The sequence below is a fragment of the Macrobrachium nipponense genome, chromosome 13 (assembly GCF_015104395.2).
Source record: "Macrobrachium nipponense isolate FS-2020 chromosome 13, ASM1510439v2, whole genome shotgun sequence".
Lineage (NCBI taxonomy): Eukaryota > Metazoa > Arthropoda > Malacostraca > Decapoda > Palaemonidae > Macrobrachium > Macrobrachium nipponense.
The window spans coordinates 75,377,794-75,385,985 of record NC_087206.1 but is presented as its reverse complement, the minus strand read 5'-3'; positions in this window follow the sequence as shown (position 1 = coordinate 75,385,985).

Below are 8,192 nucleotides of genomic sequence, written 5' to 3'. Positions count from 1 at the left end.
GTAAACTGTGAATAGGGTTCATCTTGTGAAAAGTAATGAAAACATGGAACAGTAACTATTCCTCTTTGGTCAGCTCTGCTTAAAATGGCCATTTACTTTGTTATTAACGATTCATTTAAAGCAAGCACAACAAGCTCATGAACTGACCCCTCTCTTTATTTCACAAAAGCATTCTACAAATTATTTCGCACAAACCACACCTCAATGAGCATTTTTCCGAATAGCTAAATGGATCTGCTCCGTACAGGCAATGGCCATTAGCCTGGTTCTAAAAGGGTTTTACCCAACCACATAAATTATGTATTTCCTTTGATAAACAAAGCCCACTTTGGCACTAATCGTGTTGCGAAGCCCATTCAAGCGGATATGATGATACTTATGACGTTTACGATATGGCAGTGAGGGCTGTGAAAAAGGTCACATAAAAACGCTTAGCCCTGCAGACACTATCAAAACAAGGCACGACCTCCAGCTTACTCGAGGCGCGTGCTAAAATCGAAGGTGAAATAGCGCGCCGTTTCACCAACGAAATTTAAAATAAATACGTTATATTTTATCAGAAATAATTTCTCTGTACTGTTTAATAGGGACATTATTAATTTTTCTACTTTTTCATTCTAAAAAATAAATCATAAATAACCTATCCTAAAATTCCTGTATCTTTAACTCAATGCGAAACACCTTTTTCAGACCTTTTTAGGCTTTTCCATTGGGTTTTCCTACCCGCCCAACCTACAAGAACAACAACAGCAAGAAGAAAAAGAAGAAGACCAACTTTAAAGTAGTTTGCAGGCTTACTCCCTGAGTAAGCGATAAAACTGAAGAATAAATATCATATCTGGGATTTAGTCAGTTAGTCAACAAATTATTTTAATTGCTAAGCCCAGAGATTAGGTTTTGTACTGACTGTTAGATTGCATAACGTTTCTTTAGTCAATTAAGTGCCCAACATGTATACATGTACCAGCAAAATTAAATACCGCATGTAATGACATTTGCCGATAATAAGTGTAATGAGACATGTAAGTCCAACTGGATGTTCTCGCTAAATCGGGGAGTAAGCCTATAAAATACTTTGCTGTTGTTGGGGGAGTAGGAAAGGTCTATGGAAGAAGCTGAAAAGTCCAAAAAAGGTGTTTCGCATTGAGTTAAAGATACAGGAATTTGAGAGTAAGATATTTATGATATATTTATTGGAATGAAAATTTAAAAAAAATATATAATGTTCATGTTAAACAGTACAGAAAAATTATTCTTAATATAATATAGCGTATTTATTTTAATTTTCGTTGGTGAAACAAGTCTCTATTGGACCGTAGATTTTAGCACTTTGTAACTTACGTTAAAAGTTAGGAATATGATGGTTATAACTTATGCGTCAGTGGAAAATCTTGCATGCGTCCCGACTAAGCTGTAGGTCGGATCACGCCTTGGTAGGTTGTTTCTTTGTCTTGGTGAGGACCTTTTGGGAGAATTTGCTTCGCTTATCCTGACGATTTTATCTATGAATATTACCACGTACGTAATCAGTCCCATCTATATTGATAATTACTTCCAATGTTTGATTAATTATCACTTCACGTAGCACAGTTCGAAGTCACGGTTGGTCCCTTCTTATTAAATTAGTTTATTTTACGCCTTATTTACACTTGCATTCGATTTGAAACAATTATTTGTAAAAATCGTTTAAGTGGTCAGAATAAGCATTCAAAATTAGCTTTAAAAAATCATTACCTATCTTTATCGAAGTAAGGCAAAGGTTTAAAAGAATTAAATACACTGAGTTAAGTTTTTTTTTAATTAGGGAACACAAATATTGGAATAATTGAATCTGAAAGCCCCAAAATAATACAAGGCTACTTATGTAATCTTATTAATGAATACTGTACTATTGCATGATAAACGGTGATACTGGATACATTATATATATATATATATATATATATATATATATATATATATATATATATATATATATATATATATATATATATATATATATCTGTGTGTGTGGGTGTGTTTATGTGTGTGTTTGTGTATATGTCCATTCCATTACGGTAAGTATTAGCTAAATTTACAGAGCCTCAGTGGCGTGGTCGGTATGGCGTTGGCGTGCTACCTCTTTGGCCACGTAAAAACATAAAAACAAACAAATAAGCTACATTTAGGACTAACTCGCAAACTCGGAAGATAAACTGAAACCACTTTCCCTCAAGAGACGAAGATGAAAGCAAAGATAATTTGCTTCTGCATCCTCAGTGCCTCGTCCACCGCTTGCAGAACAAGAACGAATCTTTTCAGTGGAGTAAAACAAGGCGCAATCCGACCTCCTGCTTACTCGGAATGCATTCAAGATTTTTTCCTCATCCATAAGTTGTCAACATTATATTCCTAATGTTTAACATAGATAAAAAGGTGCTACAATCTACGGCCAAATAGAGCCTTGTTTCACCAACGAAAATCAAAATAAATATGTTATGCGTGCAAGATTTTCTCCTCATGCATAAGTAAACATACTCCTAACTTTTAACATAAATTAAAACGTTCTAAAATCTACTGTGAAATAGAGCCTTGTTTCATTAACGAAAATAAAAAAAAATATGCTATATTTTTTTAGAAATAATTTTCCTGTACTGTTAAACCTGCACATTATTTATTTTTGACATTTTCATTCTAATAAATAAACCATAAATATCCTATCCTAAAATTCCTGTAGCTTTATCTCAACGCAAAACTCCTTTTTCAGACATTTTTAGGCTCTTCCACAGACCTTTCCTACCCCCCCTACAACAGCAACAACAACAAAGGAGTTGGCAGGATTATTCCCCGAGTGTGCGAAAATATATGGAAAAACCATGTTCACTATTTTCATCTAAATTCTAGATCATAGGCTGTTCGTTAATAATAATAATGATAATAATAATAATAACAATAATAATAATATTAATAATAATAATAATAACAATAATAATAATAATAATAATAATAATAATAATAATAATGTAATTATTGAATTTGCATCCCCTCGAATCCGCAGCGCTCCTGCACGCGCGCAGCTTCTCCTCGACCCTAGTTAGACTCCGCTGGGCCAAGTTACAGTCAGCTAATCAGGGCCATAATTAACTGCACGGAATTGGAGTCTGAAATGACGGCTGGAATATTCTTAAACGGAAGGAGAATCCTCATCGAAGAGAAGCAAATATTTTATAGGAAATCGATACCAATCGATATGGTCTTGACCTGCTACCTCGGTGACCGCGAGTTCGATTCTCGGGCATTCCGTTGAGGAGTTAGAGATGTGTGTTTCTGGCGTGGTTCGGAAGTCACGTAAAGCTATTGGTCCCGTTGCCGAATAACCACTGGTTCCATGCAACGTAAAAACACCAAACAAAGAAACCAATTTCTGAATTTACTTTCTCATGCACTGACCTTCTTTCATTAGCAGTGGGTTCCTGAGATTTAAGTCGTTTTAATAGAGGAAATTCCTTTCAACTTTCTTTGTCAGTAGGTCTAGCTTTCATAACCACTGTCTGAACTTTCTTTGTTCGTAAGTCTCTAGATAGCGTTAGTTTTATTATCACTGCACTGTCGAAAACTTTCTTTGTTCATAGGTCTTTACATAGCGATAGTTTTCATTACCACTGCCTGAACTTTCTTTGTTCGTAGGGCTTTACGTAGCGTTAGTTTTCATGACCACTGCCTGAACTTTTTATGTTCGTAGGTCTTTACGTAGCGTTAGTTTTCATGACCACTGTCTGAACTTTCTTTGTTCGTAGGTCTTTACGTAGCGTTAGTTTTCATGACCACTGCCTGAACTTTCTTTGTTCGTAGGTCTTTACGTAGTGTTAGTTTTCATGACCACTGTCTGAACTGTCTTTGTTCGTAGGTCTTTATGTAGCGTTAGTTTTCATGACCACTGTCTGAACTTTCATTGTTCTTAGGTATTTACGTAGCAATAGTTTGTTCGTAGGTCTTTACGTAGCGATAGTTTTCATGACCACTGTCTGAACTTTTCTTTGTTCTTAGCTCTTTACGTAGCGATAGTTTTCATTACCATTCTGACAGATTTAATTCCGACTGTTTTTTGTCTCTGCCTCTGCTAAAACCGAGGCATCATTTCCTTCCAGCTTCAACCTTCAATCTCCGCAGGAGATAGAATCCATAGCAATACCAGAGGAGCAGCTCCTAAATAACAGGAAATAGATTTCAAAGATGTGACCATGTAACAGCAGTAGGAGTCGTGTCCGCTCTGACCTTAGACCATTTTACCTTGACATGCATTTTCTCTGCTACCCTCAGATATAAAAAACTACTGAGACTAGAGGGCTGCATATGTTGATCGTCCACCATCTAATCATCAAGCACACCAAATTACAGCCCTCTAGCCTTAGTAGTTTTTTTTTATTTTACTTAAGGTTAAGGTTAGCCATGATCGTGCATTTGGCAGCACTTTCAGGAGTCATGGGATGCACCCTCACTCTACCACATCTGGTGAGCAACTGGAGAGCTGCCGGTCTGTCACGGTCATAGTAGATGGTTTTATACAGCATTATAGTACGTTAGCACAGAAATTCGGCGCCTTTCTTACTTGTTATCCCTGTGTTGACCGAGGGGCCACAATCATGACAGCTCTATGAATTTACAATGTGGTGTCAGCAAGTTAATTAGTCTACGTCGTCATGCGTGCGTCATTTCACGAGGAGGTTCTGGGAGATAAATTAACGCACGCCAGAGGCCTCCTACGATAACAAGGCCGGGGGGTGACGCAGGGCGGTTGTGTCATCCATCACACATTTCATTTCTCGGTTTTCGAAGCTCTGAAACTCGTTACGTACGTAATGTTTTGGTTAAAAAAAACATTATTGAACGGAAAAAAACGCCTCGTGTGAAAGTAGCCCAAATAATCGTTCAGCTTGTGTGTGTGTGTGAGAGAGAGAGAGAGGGAGAGAGAGAGAGAGCGGTTTCATAATTCCTTAACCACTCTAATATACAGTAGTGTTGATTATACTATATATACTGGATTCTGTGTTGTAGGTTGAACTGTTTAATTTTTTTTGGTTACCTTAACTTCCCAGCTCGTAATCAACATGTCAGTACGAGTGGGTACTACATTATCCTGGGTGAATGGTGCCAAGGTCATACGCTCTTTGGCCTGCTACCATTTATATAACTTGAGAATCTAATATAGTGTTGATTATAATATATATACTATTTCTGTGTTGTAGGTTAAAGTTTGTGATTTAATTTTGTTTACCTTTCACAGCTCGTAGTCAACATGTCAGTACCCAAATCTGCTCAATTATAGTATAATAGACAGGAAAGTGACAGCGGAGACGGGGAGGCCAGGAAAGTAGACTGAGTAAGGGATGAGGAGGGGAAGGGAGAGGGAGGTAGGGAGGGGAGGGACGGTTGGGTATAAAGGACGTTCGACTGCATAGGTTGTCGACTTCTGGCAACACCAAGTAAGTCAAGAGAAAACGCCTTAACTATCACCATTTGACAAAGATCTCTATTACCAAACATTAGCGGGAAGTGTCTCGTACGATGTTTCAAAGTACCATTTAGATCAAGTAATTAGTTTCAAAGATATTTGAGAAAAACGATGACTCTCTGTTGGGAATGGATTAGTACTAGCGTTCAGTCGAACTATCATCACAGCTTCTACACTATGCTACCCTTCCCCTTCCTTCTTGATTTTCCAACTTCATCATTGGGTTGAAATAAGAAACCTGTTTTATCCACGAAAGTTTTCTCAGTCGAAACGCCTGAAAAAAAAAAAAAAAAACAGTAATATGTCTATTTTGACCTCTTGTAAACATAGAGTACAATTCCTGTTTTCGGACGAGGCTTTTCATACCATTCTTCCTCGGGAGCGAAAAAGCAAAATTTTTGTGTCCAGCTTCAGCTCACGAAAACCCATCAATTTTCGACATCGAAAGCCTTGGCCCACTCTTTTGTAGGCATCGCACACGGGGCCATTACGTTTAGAGCGACGAAAAAAATTGAAGCATCCTGTTAAGGATTCTACTGCCTTTCGGAAATTGTTTAACTCTCCATTTAAACACCTGCCATGAAAACGTTTTGCTCTCCGTAAACGTGGAAGAAGGAATAACAGATGCGTAGAACACAGGACAGACGTAGATGGAAGAGACTCATTAGAAACGGCGACCATGAATGGGGATAAATCTGGGAAGATGAAGAAGAATAAATAAAATGCAACGGTACCGTAATATACTGGCCATAGAGTATCAATTCATAATGTCTCGATATTTAACGATGCCATGACCAACTCTCGAATGGTTTTACATTTTATATTCGTCCCTTAATTGTTAATAGTCCATCATCTAATCATTTTTATTTGATTAGCGAATTCTTCTGTATTACCGCTAGGCATTACCAATCATATGTTTTTATCTGTGCATTGCTTTTTTAATTAAATAGACTACATTATTCACATTTGTTCCTAAAAGACAATACAAAACTACGTAATTTGTGCGTCATTATATCACCCTAACAGCCATAGCTTCTTTCCCGTTTTCCCATTTCTCTGCATTATAGCAATATAATATGTGGCTTAATGCAATATATATATATATATATATATATATATATATATATATATATATATATATATATATATATATATATATATATATATATATATATATATATATATACAAATAAAACGAAAAGTCAGATTTTATTTGGAGCTACAAATAGCTATATTAACACGGAATGCATGCATGCATACATACATACACACACACACACTATATATATATATATATATATATATATATATATATATATATATATATATGTGTGTGTGTGTGTGTGTGTGTGTGTGTGTGTGTATGTGTGTGTGTGTGTGTGTATGTATGCATGCATGTATTCCGTGTTTAATATAGGTATTCGTAGCTCCAAATAAAATCTGACTTTTCGTTTTATTTGTGTTATATTATATTATATATATATATATATATATATATATATATATATATATATATATATATATATATATAAATCTGTTTGTGTGTGTGTGTGTGTAAGCATTAAGTTACAAATGTCTTTAATATCCCATTTGCTCTGCCTCGGAAATAATATATTTTCATGTATGTTAACGAAAAGAGAATTTTTAGTTGATATATATATAATATATATATATATATATATATATATATATATATATATATATGTGTGTGTGTGTGTGTGTGTGTGTGTGTGTGTGTGTGTGTGTGTCTTAATGAGAGAGAGAGAGAGAGAGAGAGAGAGAGAGAGAGAGAGAGAAGGGCAAAAATAGACTTAATTCTCTATAAACCCAGCGACAGGGATGGTTAGGCACTCAACGTCCAATGGCGCCATTAAAAGGAGACAGGAGGGTTAATTAACCGATGCTGTGCTCAAGGGAAACAGGTATTGAGGCTTATTTAAAAGTCGTTAAAGCAGGTAATCCGAACAAAAGTTAGGAATGATAGTTATGGTCCAGAGACCGAGTCTGAAAATATATGTAAATATACATTTGTTTTACATTACGGCACGCTAGATAATATCGTTGGCTTTAATAGTAAAGATTTTAATGGTAATTGATTTGACTGATGAAAAGTCGAAACGTCTCATGATTGATGGGTATATCAAGAAAAATTTGATGCAATATCCTGTAGGTAGAACAGATCCAGGTATGGGGAACATGTTAGGCAATTAGTATCCTACGAAGTCTGAATAAGTACATTATTTCTCATTAGAAATAACTGTTCTCTACTGTTCAACATGCACACTATCTATTTCAAAAATTTTCATTCTAATAAGTAAATCAGAAATAGCATATCCTACAATTCCTGTATCTTTAACTCATCGCGAAACACCTTTTTCAGACGTTTTTAGGCTTTTCCAATTAGGCTTTCCTACGCCTACAACAAGAACAACAATGGCAAGACCAGCAACACCAGCAACAACAACGACAACAAAGTATTTTGTAGGCTTACTCCCCGAGTAAGCGAAAATAAGTTTCTGAGTCTGGTTACAGAGAGATGGAATCTTCCAGAAAAGGATTTTATTCGCCAACAAAGCACCGCATCTTGACTAACAAGTTACATCTAGTAATATTTCTGATCATCACGAATGGAAAAAATTAATGAATTAAAACTCCTCATGTGATCTAGAGAGTGAACAAGTTACCCGATTGGCGATCGGAA